Below are 22,249 nucleotides of genomic sequence, written 5' to 3'. Positions count from 1 at the left end.
AAGGCAGTGCTTTTTGATGAGTTCTCTCATCTCCACCAAGACCACTCCATCTTCATCTGTGTCTAAGGCTTTAGTTGTGCCCGGCTGGCAACCTCAAACTCTTTGGCCACAAGCGAGATGCAGGAAGTAAGCAAAAACCGATCTCCAAGCAACCACAATAATCATCACACATTGTAGGACGGATTCTTAAATGCCTACAGGCAGGTAAGGCACAGTGCGGGAAGCTGGTGAAGGGTCAGACGAGCAGGGCCGGGGAGTTCACAGAGGGCAGCAGACATTGAGGAGGATTGGGTGGGGGCTACCGGGAATGAGACAGCCTGCATCCCTTCCCACCGCCCCCCCGACCCCTGGCAATTAATGCCACACGGGATCATGAGCCCAGGGCTGCCAGCTCTTCCAGTGTTTTCAGAGAAGTGAGAAACCTGAATTTTATCAGAAAAACTCTCAAACTTATCCCTAAGGACTGCATTTGGCCCTCAGGATGCCAGTTTTGTCTTCTTTGGTTTAAGCATCAAAGCTTACATCCTTTAAATCCCTCTGAGGCTTAGCCTATTAACTCTTAGTTTAGACACGATCACAACAAATGTTCTTATATCTAAGCAGATGCAAAGTCACAAATTAGAATAGGGAAACAAAACTGGCAGGCTCAGGTCCCCTGCTGACAGCAGTAGGTGAAGTAAGTTCAACTACAAACACAGAGCTGTGTGAGATCATTTGGTGTAAGGATAACAGCATTTATACAGCTCAATGCCCATTTTATTACTTGTTTTTGTTTGTTTGTTTGTTTGTTTTTTGAGATGGAGTCTCGCTCTGTGGCCCAGGCTGGAGGGCAGTGGCACGATCTCAGCTCACTGCAACCTCCGCCTTCTGGGTTCAAGTGATTCTCTTGCCTCAACCTCCCCAGTAGCTGGGATTACAGGTGCCAGCCACCACAGCCAGCTGATTTTTGTATTTTTAGTAGAGATGGGATTTCACTCAGTAGGCCAGGCTGGTCTCAAACTCCTGACTTCAAGTGATCCACCTGCCTCAGCCTCACAAAGTGCTGGGATTACAGGCATGAGCTACCGTGCCCCGCCCCATTTTATTACTTTACTAGATCAATATCTCTAGTACTTATAGAGATCAAACAAGTTAATGTCTATGAAAAGATTTGAAAACTGTGAAGAAAATAGGCCAACCTAGCTTTCTTTGAATGTAAGCAGAATACAAACATTTAGTGAAACAAATAGAAATGGATTAATAGACATGTTATACATGTATTCTGCACATTCTATTTAAAAATAAATTTCTGAAATATATTTATTTAATATAGTGGGTTTTTTTCATTGAGGCATTGTTTTTAATAGCACAGTATACAGAAATAATAGATTGGGACAACAGTTTTATAAGACTAGAGGTTAATATTCCTCTTGTGAAGAGGTAGCCTATAAATTAATAAGAAAAGGTAAATAACCAAAGAGAAAAGCAGGCAGAGTACATGACAATCACAAAGCAGAAAAAACTAATGGCCAATGACATATAGAAACACACCCTTTTCACACTAGAGATCAGAGAAATTCATATTAAAACAAAATTATGCAATGCGGTGAATTCCTATAGTTTGATGTTGCCTCAGCATCCATTCTGAAGATAAGCTGGACTTTCTCATACCAGAAGCAGGGTTTAGTCAACCCTTCCTTAACAGTTTCCAGTTCTCCGCCTCCTCCCAGTTCCTCAATGTGGTTAATCCAGATATCTGCCTTAAACAAGTGCTCAAAAGTGATGATCTTAACAACGACATCAAAAAAATGGATCTAAGTTAACTTCATTTTTGTATGCTTATTCTTTTCAATGTTCTCTCCTCCACAAGAATGTAAGCTCCATGAAGACAGGGGCTTCATCTACTCTTTTTTTTTTTTACTTTTAGGCAGAGTCTCACTCACTCTGTTGCCCACGGGCTGGAGTGCAGTGGCTCAATCTCGGCTCACTGCAACCTTCGCCTCCTGAATTCAAGCGATTCTCCTGCCTCAGACTCCAGAGTAGCTGGGATTATAGATGTGCACCACCATGTCCAGCTAATTTTTGTGTTTTTAGTAGAGACGGGGTTTCACCATGTTGGCCAGGCTGGTCTCGAACTCCTGACCTCAAGTGATCCACCTACCTTGGCCTCCCAAAGTGCTGGGATTACAGGCGTGAGCCAATGCGTCCGGTCAGTTTCATCTACTCTTTACCACTGAAAATGGCAGTGCAGAGCAGAGGTACCCAACAGATATTTCTTGAATGAGGTCAATCAACTACAGAAGTTAGAAAAAAGACAACAAATAAACCCACTTTTGGGTGAATCAGTGAGCGGTGGTCATAGTGGTGGTGGGTTAAATCAAGGAATAAGTGTTTGCAAAGTGCTAATTTTAAGGTGCACCTCCTACCACCACGAAGTTCAAAAACAATGACCTGGCGTTTGCTTTAAATGGATTCAATAGGCCGGGTGCAGCAGCTCACACCTGTAATCCCAGCACTTTGGGAGGCTGAGGCAGGTGGATCACCTGAGGACAGGAGTTCAAGACCGGTCTCTACTAAAAATGCAAAAATTAACTGGGCATGGTGGCAGATGCCTGTAATCCCAGCTACTCGGGAGGCTGTGGTAGGAGAATGACTTGAACCCGGGAGGCGAAGGTTGCAGGGAGCCGAGATCACGCCATTGCACTCCAGCCTGGGCAAAAAGTGAAATTCCATCTCAAAAAAATAAAATAAAATAAAAAATAAACGCATTCAACAAACCATGGAACCATGGAATTTGAGCCCCTTAACTTGGCCCGTCAGCACTTCTGCTCCTGCGGCTCTGGGCAAACTGCTTGGTGACCTATCAGGAAGGAGGTTTCCCTAGCATCTTGCCAATTTCCCAGGGCGACAGATCCCACTCTGCTCACTTTGTGGCTGAGCTCCCGAAGGTAGGGAATGGAGTCACTTGCCTGGGATGAGAGGAGGCAACTCCAGGAGCCGCAGGAGGCGTCTGAGTGCAGAGCCCACCCCCTGCCCTACATGGCTGTCACCTCCCCCTCACACTGCACAGCAGCCCCCTCGGGCGAGGTGTGATTTCTCTCCATTTGATGTGCAAGAAAGCCTCAGGGAGGTAAAATTGTTAGGCCAAAGTCACACACGCCCAATTCTCACCAGCCTCCTGAGTGCTTCTTTTCTATTTTCCATTTTCATTTAATTTTTTTTAAGATGAGATCTCGCTCTGTCACCCAGGCTGGAATGTGATGATGACAGCATAGCTCACTGCAGCCTTGAACTCCTGAGCTCAAGAAATTCTCCCACTTCAGCCTCCTGTAGCTGATTCTACAGGCACTTGGCTAATTTTATTATTGTTATTATTATTTTTTTTAGACATGGAGTCTAGCTATTTTGCCCAGGCTGGTCTTGAACTCTTGGCCTCAAGTGATCCTCCAGCCTCGGCCTCCCAAAGTGATGGGATTACAGGCTTGAGCCACTGTATCTGGCTTCCTGAGTGCTTCTGAGCTCCTGCTTACAACACTTTTTCCCCTTTTCTGATTGCAATGATCTCTCTGAATCCCGGTTCTTCTTTCTATGTGTGTCTATCTCTCCTCAAATCTCTTTCTGTCTCTGTCCTATTCAAAGGCCCTCTCTCATCTTGGAGCTCCCCAACCCATTCCTCCTACCACCCCCCCCAAGTCTTTCCATTCCACTCTCAAATGCTTCTTCCTCTGGATCCTGAATTCCAGCCTTCTGGAATAGGTTTTTGTTTTTTTAATTAACTATTCTGTGCACAAAAGGGGAGGCTTCAATTATCTAGGAAACTCACCATTACGACCAAACTGTTTCCTCAGATAACGTGAGGCAAGTATGTTTGCCATGTGATTCTACAGGCGTCAATGTTTCTTCTGCACAGGGCTGTGTAGCAGGTATTTAAAGCTGTGGGCCATTCACTAGGTCTCTGTTGCAACAACTCAACCCTGCTGTTGAGGTGTGAAAACAGCCATAACAATGCATGGCTGTGTCCTAATGAAACTTTCTTTATGGATCCTGAAATCTGAATTTCCTACAACTCTTCATGTCACGAAGTTGTTTCTTTTGATATTTTTTCAATCATTTGAAAATGTGGCCGGGCGTGGTGGCTCACGCCTGTAATTCCAGCACTTTGGGAGGCCGAGGCAGGCAGATCACCTGAGGTCAGGAGTTCGAGACCAGCCTGGACAACATGGTGAAACCCCGTTTTCATGCGCGTCCGTGTGAAGGGACCACCAAACAGGCTTTGTGTGAGCAATAAAGCTGTTTATTTCACCCGGGTGCAGGCGGGCTGAGTCCGAAAAGAGAGTCAGCAAAGGGAGATAGGGGTGGGGCCGTTTTATAAGATTTGGGTAGGTAAAGGAAAATTACAGTCAAAGGGGGTTTGTTCTCTGGCAGGCAGGAGTGGGGGGGTCACAAGGTGGTCAGTGGGGGCACTTTTGAGGCAGGATGAGCCAGGAAAAAGACTTTCACAAGGTAATGTCATCAGTTAAGGCAAAGACTGGCCATTTACACTTCTTTTGTGGTGGAATGTCATCAGTTAAGGCGGGGCAGGGCATTTTCACTTCTTTTGTGATTCTTCAATTACTTCAGGCCATCTGGGCATATACGTGCAAGTCACAGGGCATGCGATGGCTTGGCTTGGGCTCAGAGGCCTGACACCTGTCTCCACTAAAAATACAAAAAAATTAGCCGGGCGTGGTGGCAGGCGCCTGTAATCCCAGCTACTTGGGAGGCTGAGGCAGGAGAATCTCTTGAACCCGAGAGTCGGAGGATGCAGTGGGCTGAGACCGCGCCATTGCACTCCAGCCTGGAGGACAAGAGTGAAACTCCATCTCAAAAAAAAAAAAAAGAAAAGAAAACATCAACCCAGCCTTTTGGCCAGAACTGCCATCTTCCAGTTAAATAGATGCTGTATGAGATACACTATCTGTTTTTTTTTTTTTTTTTGAGACGGAGTCTTGCTCTGTCGCCCAGGCTGGAGTGCAGTGGCGCGATCTCGGCTCACTGCAAGCTCCGCCTCCCGGGTTCCCACCATTCTCCTGCCTCAGCCTCTCTGAGTAGCTGGGACTACAGGCGCCCGCCACCACGCCCGGCTAATTTTTTTTGTATTTTTAGTAGAGACAGGGTTTCACCGTGGTCTCGATCTGCTGACCTCGTGATCCGCCCGCCTCGGCCTCCCAAAGTGCTGGGATTACAAGCGTGAGCCACCGCGCCCGGCGAGATACACTATCACGGAAAATTTGGTTGACAAGAAAGAGGATTTAATTCATCACATAAAAATTAATTTGCCAAGATGACGAACACAAAGGGAAAGACGAGAAGCACCCAATGTATGTTCTCTAAGCCTTTTAGAAAACATGGAGTTGTTCCTTTGGTCACATATACACGAATCTATAAGAAAGGTGACATTGTAGGCATCAAGGGAATGGGTACTGTTCAAAAAGGAATGTCCCACAGGTGTTACCACGGCTAAACTGGAAGAGCTACAGTGTTACCCAGCATGCCATTGGCATTGTTGTAAACAAACAAGTTAAGGGCAAGATTCTTGCCAAGAGAATTAATGTGCGTAGTGAGCACATTAAACACTCTAAGAGCCAAGCTAGCTTCCTGAAACGCTTGAAGGAAAATGATCAGAAAAAGAAAGAGGACAAAGAGAAAGGTACCTGGGTTCAACTGAAGCGCCAGCCTGCTCCACCCAGAGAAGCGCACTTTATGAGAGCCAGTGGGAAGGAGCCTGAGCTGCTGGAACCTCTTCCTTATGAATTCATGGCATCATAGGTGTTAAAAAAATAAAAGACCTCTGGACTGTAAAACAAACAAACAAACAAAAAACATTCTTGGCTCAAGGGCAGTACCAAAATAGGCAGATTTAGCCCAGGATCTATAGTTCACTGATCTCTGCTCTAGATTATAGTCATGCCCCCGCCAACCTAAATTTTGCAATTTGGGGATCTTTACAACCACCCATAATTTCTATGTTTTTCCAGATGAGGAAGTGTGAAATGAGGGAAAATAATAATGCAGAGCATCCTTCTACCCACACCCCCTTTAGATGTACCATCTGGGTTGCAGTGCAAAGGGGTGGATTTATAGAGAATGTAGGCAAGTAATTTACACTCATAGCCTCAGTTTTCTTTTCTGTAAAATGGAGGTAATAGAAACTACCTCACAAGGCAATGAGAGTTAAAGGGGATGGTAGGTATATAAGCACATGCATATATGTTGTGCTGGTGTCCACCGAACCTGGTTTCTGGTTGAGGTAACAAGGAACCCATGAGTGGACAAGCTTCTCTTGGCCAGTCCTAGATATGCCAGGGCAGTCAGATGCCACCATTTATGGCAGGCTGCAGAGCCACTCTGCATGCCCCTGTTTCCTTTCTTCTTCTACAGAATGGAGACATTAAGAACGCTGACCCCATAGGGTTCTTAAGAGATTGAAATAGGGCCGGGCGTGGTGGCTCATGCTTGTAATCCCACCACTTTGGGAGGCCGAGGCGGGCAGATCACGAGGTCAGGAGATCGAGACCACGGTGAAACCCCATCTCTACTAAAAATACAAAAAATTAGCCGGGTGTGGTGGTGGGCGCCTGTAGTCCCAGCTACTCGGAGAGGCTGAGGCAGGAGAATGGCATGAACCCGGGAGGCAGAGCTTGCAGTGAGCCGAGATTGCGCCACTGCACTCCAGCCTGGGTGACAGAGCAAGACTCCGTCTCAAAAAAAAAAGAGAGATTGAAATATAAAAAGAGTTTAGAACAATGCCTTGCATGTAATTAGTATGTGACAAATCTCAAGACATCTCTCTCTGTTGCCAAACCTGGCTCATCTAGGCCCGTGAGCACCCTGACCACCTTCCAGGGTAGGTTTAGTGAAGCAGAATGGCTGTGTGTGCAGGGGTGGTTCTGCTACCTGAAATATCCCTAAGCACAGGCAGAAGCCCTCAAGGCCACCATTGTCATGGGCAGTCTCAGCCCAGTGTGGGGGAACTGCCTTTCATTCCCAGTTGCAGCCTGGGCTTTGACGACACTGCATCTGACTTGGTTACTCCAGCGAGCTGGCCTGCTGGTGCACCTGCAGAAAGCTAACGATGGGGTCAATATGCGGCATGGTGGTGAAGACCACTGCTTTTCAGTTGAAGACCATGTTTAAACCTGGCCCTGCTGTTTGCTAAGGGTCCCTGAGAAAGCTTCTAAAAATTACTGTGCCTTAGCTTTCCAGTTTTTAAAAGGCAGTAGTAGAAAGCCTATCCAAGTGGTGGAAAGTAAATCAAAGAAGCTTTCTATGGCTTCTCTGTCTGTTACACTACCTGCACCCACCCCAACTTACCTTGCTCTTCCAGGGACACACTGCTTTTCTCTACTTCCCTAGCAACCCCACTGGGAGAGAAAATTTCTTTCCCTTCTGGTGTTAACTGCCCAGCTGTTAACACTAAATGCCCAAGCAAAGATAACAACAACAACAACAACAATAAAACCCACAAATGAAAACTTGATCTTTGACTATATTCTGTTAAATTTCAAGGAACAGCATAGGTAACTATTTGTCTTTCTGCACAACTTTTCTCTGATTCCGAATGTCTCATCCGAGGAAAAAGAAGATGAGAAATTCCAAGAGACACTATTTGACAATCCAGGATTGTTCACTCTAGATAGCATCAGTCCTAACCACTCCCAGATAGACATTTACTACTGAAGTTATTACTGATTAGGGATATACAATAACTGATCAGTGTGAAAGGAAAAGAAACATTCAAATCATTATCTCAGGGGGTGTGGAGGGGGTAGGCGTGCAAATCATCACTAAGTCTATAGTGCGGAAAATCTCTGCGTGATCCTTCTTCACATTTCCGTGAACCACTGAGGCATGGGGACAAGTGATTAATATTCATGGGGTGGCTTTACAGTGAACCCAAAAGAATGCATTTAAATTATACCAACTACACAGATGTTTTCCAGTGGATAGAGGAAGGTTTTAGTAACAAACAATAATGGGAGAACATAAAGAGATAATTTCTACTATAGGGCTTGGTGTGGTGGCACACACCTGTAATCCCAGCACTTTGGGAGGCCAAGGTGGGTGGGTCACCTGAGGTCAGGAGTTCAAGACCAGTCCGGCCAACATGGTGAAACCCTGTCTCTATGAAAAATACAAAAATTAGCCGGGTATAGTGGTAGGCGCCTGTAATCCTAGCTACTCGGGAGGCTGAGGCAGGGAGAATTGCTTGAACCTGGGAGGGGGAGGTTACAGTGAGCTGAGATTGCACCATTGCACTCCAGCCTGGGTAACGAGAGCGAGACTCTGTCTCAAAAAAAACTAATAATCATCATCATCATCATCATCATAATTTCTATTATAGCATTACAGTTTCTAAACTCTCCTCCCTCTATATCAAGTGTAACTTGAGAGATCTTCTTTCCGTATGGGGTGGGATTAATAGAAACATATGGGATCGTAGGGGTGGAATGCTCATTCTAAGCTTTATAAGAAATAGGCAGTGAGGCTCGAAAATGTAAACTCATTTTAAGGAGCAGGACAATCAGCCAGCCACTTGATCTCTCTGGCTCACAATCTCCAAATTTGTATAACTAGGATTAGAGGATGCTCTCTAAGGCCCCTTGTGGTTCTAAATGCTGTCATTATTTTAGATTCAGCACAGAATAAAGAGGAGGCTATTTTTATGGGAAAACTGTACCTGAGAGGCTTGGTTTAGATTGAGTACCTGACACAGAAAGTCCATAAAGTGGTAGAATAATGGATCAGAGATAAATGTAGAAGGCTTAGAAGTGGGGAGGAAGCCGGTTAACTCCAACAGACCAAAATCCTGGGAGAGAAGAAACCAGACAGAGACATGTTCAGCCTCTCTAGGACATGGCCCAAAACCTAGCAAAGACTTCAGGGTCTTGGGGACAGTAGTTTTCACATAGGACACAAGAGGGGATTTGGACTCTAAGGCAGGAGGGACTTTTTCAGTAGGCCCCCCAAAGAGCTTGAAGAAGGAGCTCAGACTTGGACCAAGTGCAGAATTAGATTTTCAGTGAAGGAAGAATTATGTGAAGATTGGGTCTAAGGAAGGAGATGGCTAGAAAGAAAATGAACCAGGAAATGTCCAGAAGAGAGGGCTGATGGTAGCATGAAGCTAAATTTATCAGTATGACATGAGTATCTCCAGCTTACTCAGGAAAGACTGAAGTTGTATCCTCCGATATTTTCACAGTTAAGTTCTGATCTTTTAAACCCGGCTAAGGAGGAAGATTATGGGAGAATACATTTCACAAAAGTACAGAGCTGAAGGGCAAAGTTTCGAAAGCACAACTCCCATCCATCCATTCTCCAGAAATGTGGTGTCAAAAGGAGACACAAGGTAAATGGATTCGGGGAAAGCCTTCTTTCACTCATGGCTTTGTCCAGAAGCACTTAAGAAAGAATGCCACATGCTGGGTGCCGTGGCTAATGTCTGTAATCCCGACAGTTTGGGAGGCTGAGAGAGGTGGATCACTTGAGTCCAGGAGTTCAAGACCAGCCTGAGTAACATGGCAAAACCCCCAAAATTACAAAAATTAGCTGGGCATGGTGGTGCATGGGAGGAACGCATGAGCCTGGTAGGTTGAGGCTGCTGTGAGCCGTGATCATGCCATGCACTCCAGCCTGGGTGACAGAGTGCAACCCTGTCAGGAAGAAAGAAAGAAAGAGAGAGAGAAAGAGAGAAAGAAAGAAGGAAGGAAGGAAGGAAGGAAGGAAGGAAGGAAGGAAGGAAGGAAGGAAAGGAAGGAAGGAAGGAAGGAAGGAAGGAAGGAAGGAAGGAAGGAAGGAAGGAAGGAAAGAAAGAAAGAAAGAAAGAAAGAAAGAAAGAAAGAAAGAAAGAAAGAAAGAAAGAAAGTCAGTCCACATGAGATCAGAGGGTGAGAGAGAGACAGGTTCATGAGTAGTCCTAGCATGGAAAAACTACATTGAGAAATGGTTAGTTAGAAAAGCAGTTAACATATTTTTGCTTAGGGCATAGCTGAGACTGCAAATAGTCCACTGTGATGGCGGTTGGACCTTGGGTTGAAGAACAGCCTGTCTGGAGCAGATGCTGCCCCCAGGCTGGGCTCAGCATGAGAAGCATTCCCAAAATAAGCAGGATGCTTTGGAAAAACTGAGTGGAAGAGAACGGTCTCATTGTTGTTGCCCAAGAGCAGAGGAGCATTTAGGAAATGTCAAAGAAAAACTGAACATGGGCCAGGTGCAGTGGCTCATGCTTATAATCCCAGCTACTTGGGAGGCTGAGGTGGGAGAACTGCTTGAGCCCAGGAGCTTGAGGCTGCGGTGAGCCAAGATCATGCACTGCAATCCAGCCTGGGAGACGGAGTGAGACCCTGTCTCAGAAAACATGGCTGAAAGATACTGTTTGAAGTTGACCCTTCAGGATTTGGCAAAATTACCTAGGGTGTGTGTGTGTGTGTGTGTGGTGGGGGGAGCGGGTGGCAGGGGGTGATGCAGGTGGTGATGATTTGAAGTTGACTGGGAAGCAGTGCTGAGGGGCACCAACATCCTAAAATTATTTCCATTTGACTCAACTCAATAAATGTTTCCTGTCAGCCCACTGAATGCTCACTATGCTGGGCTGCCAAAAATACAAAAGACCTCAAAGACATTCTAGTCAGGGTAATATGATATTCACATTAATAATGATAATGCAAAGATTCTAGAATGACATAAAAGCATTACAACAGAGGTTTATAAAGCTATAAAACTGGGAAAAAATAAGATCGGAAAAAGCTTCCTAAATGACACACCAATGACATGATGTGTTACCATTGAATGACATACCATTAAATAAGGCCATTATTTAAATGGAGAGATGGAAAACAATGGCCCAAACAGAGGGTGACATGAAGAAAAGGACCTATGGCAGGATTACAGGCATGGTGGCTTTTCTGAAGGGTCCCTTTCAGGGAAGGCAGCAATGGGAGTTGATGGTGGGGTAACACAGGTAATACTGAGGGGATCTCCAACAGGGAGATTTTGACATCCAACCTGCCATGTTGAGATGTCTATACTGAATAATTCAATAAGTTGTTGACACTCACTGAAGCTTTTGGAATTGAGAAAACGTTTTTCTTAGAGCAATGTCTTAAGAAGCAAAATACATTAAGAGTGTTAGAATGGTTCGAAGAAGGAGACTCGGGCCAGAGAGACAACTTGGAATGGGTCTGACAATAATCTGCTTGACAGGTGTGATGGGTCAGAGTTAAGAACGGTAATGATGAAAATAGGAAGGGTAGAACTTGCTAGAAAACTCTCACAGACAAAACGTACAGAATGTGCTGGCTGGATCTGGGGGTACCAGAAGGGGGGAAGTTGGCTGACTTGAAGGATGGCCATACCACAGAGACTGTGAGTGGAAAGCTGGGTGTGTGGGGAGTAGGGAGATGTCAGCAGGCACTCGTGGAAGCTTCGAGAAGAGATATCCAAAAGACAAGGAGATGTGGCAGAAGGCCTGGGAGCTCACCATAGGGAAATGAATGGTCAGTACTGGGGTGGTAGTGAGAAACTGTAGATGTCAATGAGATCACCAAGGGGGAAAGAACTGCAAGAGCCACGAAATAAACTGAGGAAAGAACTAAGGAGGATGTTTCCTGAAAACATTTCTCGAATTCTGAATTTCACTGAGAATAATAGCTCCAAAATTCAACTGATAGCTAAGTCTTATTTCAATAGTCAGTAAGCGAGAAGATGAAAAGAACAGAGTTCTTCATTTACATTCAACTTTCTCAGCGAGGCATCATAAAATCCCTTTATAATTGGCAACATGATCGCCTTTTCATTATTTTGAGGTTTCGGCTGAGAGTTCGAGGGCAAAGTCAAAATTCCATGATAAATTTTGATGGCTTCCGTCTTTGATAATTCTCTCGCTAGTACTTTTAACCCCATCTGCCTTTCCCAGTAACAACTTCCAGAAAAGATCGATTCTATACATTGCATTGTGGACAGGAGACGGAGCACTGGATTAGAAGTAAGAAGAGATCAATTTGTGCCCTGGGTCTGGCAATTATTAGCTGTTCAATACATCCAAGAAATATGTACAGTAGCTATACATCTTACACAGAGGTGAGGTTGCAGAGTCAAATGAGTAAAGGGAAAAAAGCCTAAAGGTTAATATTCCTCTAGAGATATACCTTAGGAATGCACCACATTCCAACATGGTCAGTCTTCCCTTTAATCTTTTTTTCTTTTTCTTTGAGATAGCGTCTTGCTCTGTTGCCAGGGCTGGAATGCAGTGGCGCCATCCTAGCTCATTGCAACCTTCACCTCTGGGGCTCAAGTGACCCTCCCACTTCAGCCTCCCAAGTAGCTGGTACCACAGACACGTGCCACCATGCCCAGCTGATTTTTGCATATTTTGTAGAGATAAGTCACTGTGTTGCCCAGGCTGGTCTCCAACTCCTGGGGCCAAGTGATCCTCCCACCTTAGCCTCCTGAGTAGCTGGGAATACAGGTGTGTGTCACCAGCCTTGGTCAATTTCGTTTTATTATTTTATTTTTTTGTTGAGATGTGGTCTCACTATGTTGCCCAGGCTTATCTTGAACTCTTGGGCTCAAGTGATCCTCCTGCCTTGGCCTCCCAAAGTGCTGGGATTATAGGCATAAGTCTAGCCTTCTCTTTAATCCTGGTCCAGATGGTTATTTCTTCTAATGAGCACTAGATGAAGAAGTTAGTTTGAGCAGAGGAGCTATGTTATGAGATAGACATATACAGTCCTTTAACATTAGTGAGCCTTGGGAAGCAAACCCCATCAAGAGAATGAGCAGAATCCTTGGCTTACTCTGGACCCCACTCATTGGGTAAAATGAAGGGCAGAGTAGCACGGCCAACACCATTTAAACCCATATAAAACGTGTGCGCACGCATGCGTACATGTGTGCATGCGTTTAATTAAGTTTGTGTAGGTTAAACAAATATAAGTTGGGACTCCATCATCTTGAGTACTGCTCATGTGCCTGAGGTATGCTAGGTGTAAACAGAAATAGGCCTGTGCAGCTGCTGCCCTTGAAGCCTATTCTAAAAGGTCACTAGGAATATACAACACAGCACTGCAAAACTGATATGGTTGGGTGCAGTGGCTCATGCCTATAATCCCAATGCTTTGGAAGGCCAAGGCAGGAGGATCACTTGAGGCCAGGAGTTCAAGATCAGCCTAGGCAACACAGTGAAATTCTATCTCTATAAAGATTTTAAAAATTAGCTGGGCATGGTGGCACCTAAAGTCCCAGCTACTCAGGAGGCAGAGGCAGGAGAACTGCCTGAGCCTAGGAGGTCGAGGCTTCAGTGAGCCATGATGGTACCCCTGCACTCCAGCCTGGGCCACAGAGCCAGGCCTTGTCTCCTAAAAATTTTTTTAAAAATAAAAATAAAAAGACCAATAATAGTACAACACTGTACAGGAGTCCAGAGGAGTGAGAATCAGGAAAAGAATTTTACAGAGTGTGACTCTAAGCTGAATTAAAAAAAAAAAAAAAAGCACACATCAATCAGATGCAGGATAGGGAGGAAGAGCATCCGGGAGCCTCCTGGGAGAGGGACTTCGTGCGTTAGGGCAGGAAGGCTGGGAGTGGTAGAACAGGGACCCGCAAGTTATCTGGGGAAGGGCGCAGCTAGAGAAGTCACTGGAAAGGCCAAGGGGGCCAGATCTCAAGGAGCTCTCTGGGTTTGGCGAAGGTGCTGGGATGCTATCCATACACTGTAGGGGAAGGGAATCCATAGACAGCTTCTAAGGAGGAGAGGGATGTGATCGCATGGCCATGGGTGATGTTACAAAGGTCATCCTGTCACTGTGGAGGATGGATTAAAGCACGGGTCAGGGAAACTAGTTAGGAAGAAATCATACAACTTTAAGAGAAAGAAGAAGGGTAGACGAGGGCGCCAGAAGTGGAAAGTGTCACGGGGGAGCGATACTATCTTGGCCGGTGGTGTGGGGGGAAAAGAATTTACCAAGAAGAATTTACCAAGACAGTTGTAGGCAGAGAAAGGTAGATTTATTCAAGAAAGTAGGAAGATACATTGCGAGAAGGCAACGGGCAGGCCAGCAGAAGCTGACTGCAAAGAAACAAAGGCTTGCTGGAGATTTTATAGGATAGTGTTCATGCTGAAGAGAGCTTTGTGCAGTGCTGACAATGCCAAGGTTCCAGGGAGCTAATTTGCAGGTGTCTGGTGATAGCTGGTCGTGGGAAAATCGTGAATTATTTGCTCAGGAGGCTGTGTCCTGGACCATGAAGAAAGGCGAACTTGCAGCTTATCCGCTTTCCCTGTTTGCTTTCCCTTGATCCCACCAGCTTGACTCCTTTTCCCTAATTAGGACTCCACAGAAAACAGGCCTGTGGCAAGATCCATTTTGCTGAGTGTTTACTCTGTGCCCAGCACTTGCCCACAAGCAGGGCACTGTCAGATCTGTTTTTCTCTGGCCTCCTGCAAGGGCCTGTGTGGTTCATGCACTGCCTGCCTCATGCCCAGTCCACCTCTCATCCTCGTTCACTCAGCCATGGCCACATGGGCTGCTTTTCTGGTTCTGCAGACACCAGGCTCACCCAGGACCTTTGCGATCCCTAATCCCTCTGGCTGGGACCTCTTTCACAAGTGCATGGCTGGCTCACTCTCATTTTGGGAGGCAGTTGCCAAGAATGTGCTAGCATTGCCAAGAAGCCTTCCTGTCCCGTTTCATCTACAGTAGGTTGCTCCCTGTATATTTCCCTCATCGCACTTCTCAACTCTAATGATCTCGCTTCTCTCCCTCTACTATTTATTGGCTGCCTCTTCCTTCTAAAATGTATCCTCCATGAGGTAGGGGCCTTATGTGTCCCATTCACTACTATTTCTCAGTACCCAGCAAAGTGTCTGGTTGCTCCATAAATATTTATTAAATGAATATCCATCTTATAGATGCAAATACAATAACAATAACTAACTCATTTAGACCTTACATATTTGATATCTATTATTATTGTCCATTTTACAGATGAAGTCACTGGGACACAAAAGTTAGGTACTTTGTCCGAGGTCACACAACTTCTAAGTGACAGAGCCGGGATTCACATTCAGGCCGTCAGGCTGCAGGGTCCAGGCTTCTGCCATCTGTGCCATATTGTGATGCTAAGACTAAGGTTGACAAATGTCAGAGGATACATGGCTGGTGATGGAGGAGCCAGGAGTCCAACCTGGTTCTCTCTGACTCTGGAGCCTGAGCCCTTGACTTCTACACTCCAGGAAGAGCCAGATCAGCAGGGATGAGGGTAGGGAGAGCTAAGGGAGACAGAGAACCCAGCCAGCAGGTCTGAGCTAACAGAGAATGGTGTCAAATTCAGAGACTTGCAAAGGGGAGAGTCTGAGTTTAGTTCAGAGCATGCAGAATTTGAGGGGCCCGCCACACACATTCCCTACTCTGCTTCCTGCTTTTGGAACAGGGCACATTACTCAGCCCCTCTGATCCCGTCTTCACATTTGCAAAATGTGGATTTAAGTACCCACTGGACAGGATTCTTGTGGAGATTCAACTGAGATACTCTAAACCCATAGGCACATGTTCAGTAAACATTAATTGCCTTCATCTTTCCTGCACCTCTGCTCACGTGAAAAAACCAAAATCTCCAGGAAAATGGGCTGAATATCAAGATGAAAGAGAAAGTTTTTGAGTGGGTCTAATTATATAACCATTCCGAAAGCTGAATAAGACTTAGAATTAGCAGCCGGGCGCGGTGGCTCACGCTTGTAATCCCAGCACTTTGGGAGGCTGAGGCGGGCGGATCACGAGGTCAGGAGATCGAGACCACGGTGAAACCCCGTCTCTACTAAAAATACAAAAAATTAGCCGGGCGTGGTGGCGGGTGCCTGTAGTCCCAGCTACTCGGAGAGGCTGAGGCAGGAGAATGGCATGAACCTGGGAGGCGGAGCTTGCAGTGAGCCGAGATTGCGCCACTGCACTCCAGCCTGGGCGACAGAGTGAGACTCTGTCTCAAAAAAAAAAAAAAAAAAAGACTTAGCATTAGCTAAGTGTCATCTTTGGAACACTTGCAGTAATTGCAATCATTCAATGAAGAATTCATTAAAGTGGGTTCAATTTAAAATAAGCGGAAAACATGTGCTACCTCCTTCCCTCCTTCCCTTGGATGTTTCTTTTTATTCTGATTTCTTGTTAGGCATATGCAATATTTGTCTTTGGACAAGTCATATATATATATATATATATATTTTTTTTTTTTTTTTTTTTTTTTTTTGAGATGGAATCTCACTCTGTCACCCAGGCTGGAACGCAGTGGTACAATCTCGGCTCGCTGCAAGCTCCACCTCCTAGGTTCAAGCGATTCTCCTGCCTCAGCCTCCCGAGTAGCTGGGATTACAGAGTCCCGCCACCACGCCTGGCTAATTTTTGTATTTTTAGTAGAGAAGGCATTTCACCATGTTGGCCAGGCTGGTCTTGAACTCTTGACTTCAGGTGATCCACAGGCCTCAGCCTCCCAAACTACTGGGATTATAAGCATGAGCCACCACGCCCAGCTAAGTTACATATTTTCATCTTAAACTTTCTCAACTGTAAAATGGGAACAGTCCCCTTCTTATGGGGTTCTATAAGAATTAAAGGAGATAATGTGTAAGAAATTTCCCTTGCAAATTAAGTACTGTCCAAATATAATAGAGTGACATTATTATTGAACATGTTTTTATGAGAGAAAAGGGTACCGTTAGGTCAGTTAAAATTGTTCAAATGGTTAAAGTTGTATCCACTCACACACCCATGTGTATAAAACTAAATCTCGCCCTTCTAATATCACAGGAGGGATGCGCTTATTTGTTTATTTGTTTGTTTTCTTGGAGACCGCGTCTCACTCTGTTGCCCAGGCTGGAGTTCAGTGGCATGATCTCAATTCACTGTAACCTCTGCCTCCCGGGTTCAAGTGATTCTCCTGCCTCAGCCTCTGGAGTAGCTGGGATTACAGGCGTGTGCCACCACACCCAGCTAATTCTGTATATTTAGTAGAGGCAGGGTTTCACCATGTTAGCCAGGCTGATCTCGAACTCCTGACCTCTGGTGATCCGCCCGCCTCAGTCTCCCAAAGTGCTGCTTGTTAACAACCCCTAACCCACCCTGCCACCCAGTGTAGGACAAGGGGTGTTCTACAGTGGGCCTGTGCTTTGCTCTGCCCAGCATCACCCTGAGCAGCCTCCTCCACCAAAGCCTGTCCCTAGCCCTTGGCTTCAGGGTAGAAAAGGGACCCAAGAAACGTTGGTGAGCATTCTTCACCCATGTGATTTGTTTATGGATAGGAATTTGTTTTTGTGGGTTTTTTTGTGTGTTTTTTTTTTCAGAGAAGGTCTGACTCTGTCAAGCGATCCTTCTGCCTTGGTCTCCTGAGTAGCTGGAAGTACAGGCGCGCACCACCCTGCCTGGTGAATAATATATTTTTTGTAGAGACAGGGTCTCGCTTTGTTGCCCAAGCTGGTCTCAAACTCTTGGGCTCAAGGGATCCTCCCGCCTGGGCCTCAAAAAGTGCTGGGACTACCGGTGTGAGCCACCGTGCCCAACCAGGGATGGGAGTTTGGACCAAGCAGGGCCAATCTGAGGTCTCCCTTAAGCTGCCGCTGGAACTCTCAGGAAAAAGGGTTTCTTGTCCCCCAGGAGTAACCACTGTGAAAAGCAAGTACACTTGGAGCTACTTCTGGCTTTCTGGGGAGAATTTGCCTGATGGAAGCCAGCACAGAGATGCAGAGAGATAGGGGGACCATCTCGACCTGGCTGTACCCATCAAGGTCCCGTGCCCAGGACTACCCCTCAGACCTGGGCAAACTGGGACAGTTGGTCACCCCACAGGGAGATGACCTAGCAAGAAAGGGTCCTGAGCACGCTGTTTGACTCGCTGATCCAGCTTGATTGGGAGCTCCTTTGGGCATCTCAGATATGTGACCCGGTAACTTCTGGTGCTTGTTTAAGCTCCTTTGAGTTGAGTTTCTGACACTTGCAACCGAAAGAGTACTAACACCCTCCCAAAGAATGTGCACATATAAATAAAAGTCACAGTTAAAAAAGCAAAATAAATCAAAGTAGGAAACACGATATTTTTAGAATTAAAAAATGAGGAAATGGGATCATGTGATCCCTTCTGAGGCTGAGAGAATTTGACAAAAGGGCTCTGAAAAAAAAAAAAGAAAAAGGAAACAAAATGGAAAAAGGAAACGAGATAAATGAAAACATTCTTATGGAAGAAAAATATCATGGCATGAGAAAGGTCAGAGTAATGAATGAGCAAAGACTCCAAAAGCACACTTAGTGCAGCGAGGGAAAAAAAGGAGCTGAAGCCAGAGAGCGGGGTAGCTCTGTTCCTTAGAGACGAAACCACCCTGAAGTGTAAGAAGACAATCTAGCCATGGGAATGGACTGGGAGGAAGATCAACCAGCGGCCACTTGGGTAGATGCTGAACAATTTCACAAAGCATAAAGCAAAAATCTAAATGGCTTCAGGTGCTCTGCCTTGGGGAAGATAGGCAGATAAAAATGCGTAAGAGCCGGGCACGGTGGCTCACGCCTGTAATCCCAGCACTTTGGGAGGCCAAGGTGGGCATATTGCCTGAGGTCGGGAGTTCGAGACCAGCCTGACCAACATGGAGAAACCCCGTCTCTACTAAAAATACAAAATTAGCCAGGCATGGTGGCACATGCCTGTAATCCCAGCTACTCGGGAGGCTGAGGCAGGAGAATCGCTTGAACCCAGGACGTGAAGGTTGCGGTGAGCCAAGATCGTGCCATTGCACTCCAGCCTGGGCAACAAGAATGAAACTCTCTCTCAAAAAAAAAAAAAAAAAAAGAAAAAGAAAAGAAAATGCTGAAAGAATAGACAGAAGAGCTAGAGCACATGGGCTCTTCTTTTTTTTTTTTTTTTTTTTTTTTTTTGAGGCAGAGTCTTGCTCTGTCCCCCAGGCTGGAGTGCAGTGGCGCAATCTCGGCTCACTGCAAGCTCCGCCTCCCCGGTTCACGCCATTCTCCTGCCTCAGCCTCCGGAGTAGCTGGGACTACAGGCATCCGCCGACACGCCCGGCTAATTTTTTGTAATTTTAGTAGAGAGGGGGTTTCACCATGTTAGCCAGGATGGTCTCGATCTCCTGACCTCGTGATCCGCCCGCCTCGGCCTCCCAAAGTGCTGGGATTACAGGCTTGAGCCACCGCACCCGGCCTGGGCTCTTCTTAAAGTGACTTAGAGCAATCATTACAAAGGTCAGAAAATATAAGGTTAGAAAATATAAGGGTGCACCGGAAGTCAGAAGTTACTGCTGTCACAGCCTGATGTTCTGTAATGTGGGTCAGAGAAATCTGTGATCCTGGAGAATTTCCTTTGAGAATGTGGCCAGAAGGGAGGGAGCTAGACACCCCATCTGTGCACGAGCCACACAGAAGAGAAGGACAGCCTTCTGTGAGACTGGGGCCCCTAAGGACCTCTTTCTGGTCTGTTCTTTCACCATTTCTAACAGTGTGGAGAGAGCCTAATGGTTGAAAACCAAAAGAGAAGTCACTGACAGTAGAAAGGCACCAAGAAAAAAAAAAGGCAGTGTGAAGCTCTGTGATTTAGTGCTACTTCTATGAATATCCCTTCTATTCAGCCTTGCCAATTTGAACCGCTTTTCACTTTGTTTTCTGAAACCATCTAATTCTAGGGTACTAACTATTTTCTTGGTCACATTGCTCTTAGGGGTGTTTTGGGAAACCTGAAATACCTGTACAGGGTCTTGCTAACACACTTTAATTTAAGGTATTTAGGAGAAAGGGAGGCGGTCGCTTTGAGGGAAGAAATGAACAGTACCACCTGCACTTGCACGTTTGCAAAAAGATGTTTACCCTGTACGGACAGAAGAATTTTTCCCCTTAAAACATGACATTGAAAATAAAAGAGCTCAGCCTGGCACAGTGGCTCATGCCTGTAATCCCAGCACTTTGGGAAGCCGAGGTGGGTGGATTGCCTGAGCTCAGGAATTCGAGACTACCCTGGGCAACATGGTGAAACCCCGTCTCTACTAAAATACAAAAAAATTAACCGGGCGTGGTGGTGGGGGCCTATAATCCCAGCTACTCAGGAGGCTGAGGCACAAGAATCACTTGAGCCCAGGAGGCAGAGGTTGCAGTGAGCCGAGATCGCACCACTGCACTCCAGCCTGAGCTACAGAGTGAGACTCTGTCTCAAACAAAAGAAAATAGAAGAGCTGATATTGATTAACGGCTGTGTGGTTATCTAAGAACCAGATTCACATGCCAAATCTTAAATCACAAAGAATGCTCGAGTGTAAAACCATGGGAGTTACTCGAGCATGGGATTGGATTTTCCATTGCCTTTGAAGGTAGAGAGAGGCACCACTAGGGCTAGAGCATGTGAAGATTTGTTTGCTGTAATTCACTTGTAATTTGTGAAGGCGCTACCTAGAAGCAGGATATCCTTTCTCCCTGAACCAGGATGTTGCCCAGAGTCTAAGAAAGGAAAGAGACAAAGCCCCAGGACATGGCACGTTATCCTGAAAGACATCTCTTGCATAATCAGACAGGACAGACCACTGACATGGGCCACACTGGCCTTCCTCTCCAGGCAGTTGCTCTCTGGAGGAGCTCTCGCCTCCAATTCCTGCAAGGGAAATGGGATGCACTTGCCAAAGTTGATGGGCAGTACATGATCCAGGGTCACCAGCACTTCCGCCTTTCTCTCTACAGATTCCCAGTAGCAGCATGGGAGGTCTTTACATTGTTCTAGGCATTGCGTCTTCTGCAAAGAAAGGTGTGTGGAGAAATGAAAGGGGTCTTTCCACCTGAGTTCCCCATTTTGTAGCTGGTGAGATTTGAGGTCCCATGAGGTTCTGTGATTTACATGGGGCCACACTGTTGCAGTGAGAAGGCAGAAGCCAGCATGCCATGGCATAAACCTACAGCAAAAAAGTTGTTCTCTCCTATACCTATCTAAATACCATTCTCTCCTCTACCTATCTAGATGTCATTCTCTCCTATACCCATCCAGATAGCATTCTCTCCTAAACCTATCCAGATATCACTCTTTTGGTCTCCCAAGAGATCAGAAAGGGGGTAAGGAAAAAAGGAGAATTCTTTTTCCCGTGATTTTCTTATATTATTTGACATTGATAAAACTGACCAGGCTTCTGACAAAATAACCACAGATATTTACATTTAATAGAAACCAAAACCCATGTTTTTCTTAAAAAAAAAAAAAGCAACAATTTAGACTTTTGTTAACTTATGAAATGCCCTCATCTCAGCACAATACTTAAGGAACCACTTGACTGGGACCCAACTTCTATGAATTTTAAGGAAAGAATGACAATAGAAAGGGAATAAATATTTAAATATGAAAATCAGCTCCTAAGTACCTAATGCTCCTCAATGGTATGCAAATGGTAGAAACAACAGATCAAAGGTGAAGAGAGGATGAACCCAGGCAGAGGCAGGTGCGGAAACAAGTGTGCGCAGCATACGAGTGAGCCCCATTCACCAGGCAAGTCACTCTGGGATTCAGACACCAGGCATGGTATTTTCCAGAGAATGCCGGCGTGTTTATCGCCCAGCAGGCCCTGCCCTGCAGCCTGAGAGCACCTACCAGCCTTTCCAACTTGGCAATCCCCCAACAGCCAGAACAATGATTGCTTTTCTCTTGCTATAATAATGCTGTCTAGTTCATCAGAGATCCATTTTGTATTTTTCATTGAGTCCAAAGCACGATGTTTTCTTCAGAAGAAATCCCATCATGTTTTATACACTTTAGAAAACAATCGGTCTGGTAAATTAGTAAAGATAGGAAAATGCAGATGAGAAAGCCAGGAGTTTCTCCTAGAATCTCATTATTTTATCTGAAATAAAATGTATTTTTAAAAATCCTACACATATAATGTGGTACATGCATGAGTCCAAATATTTCTCAGCTCAACAATGTCTTAGGGAGACAGCTCTGGTGCCATAGTAAAGCTTCATGCTTTACCATGCAGTCACTCACTCACTCATTAATTCATCTAATATATAGTTATTGAGCATTTACTCTCTGTTCTAAGCACTGAGGAGCAGTTAATGAGATAGAAAATAACACTGGCTTCACGGAACAAATGCAGAGGAGACCAAGAACAAACCCATGCAAGTAGGTAAATATCCTAATTCCACAGGGCGATAAACTCCTTAAAAGAAAAACAGGGTGATGTGCTGGCCAATGAGGGGGAGTATCAGAGCTGCTGACACCT

At 45.6% G+C, this 22,249-nt stretch overlaps 1 protein-coding gene across 2 annotated transcripts in view; it reads right to left on the bottom strand.

The window, feature by feature from the left end:
- GCNT2 (glucosaminyl (N-acetyl) transferase 2 (I blood group)) overlaps positions 1-22,249 on the bottom strand; it is a 109,887-nt gene that overhangs the window by 48,923 nt on the left and 38,715 nt on the right. The window lies entirely within an intron of this gene.

Source organism: Nomascus leucogenys, chromosome 8 (genome assembly GCF_006542625.1).
Source record: "Nomascus leucogenys isolate Asia chromosome 8, Asia_NLE_v1, whole genome shotgun sequence".
NCBI classification, from domain to species: domain Eukaryota; kingdom Metazoa; phylum Chordata; class Mammalia; order Primates; family Hylobatidae; genus Nomascus; species Nomascus leucogenys.
This window is presented reverse-complemented; position numbering and strand designations above follow the sequence as displayed.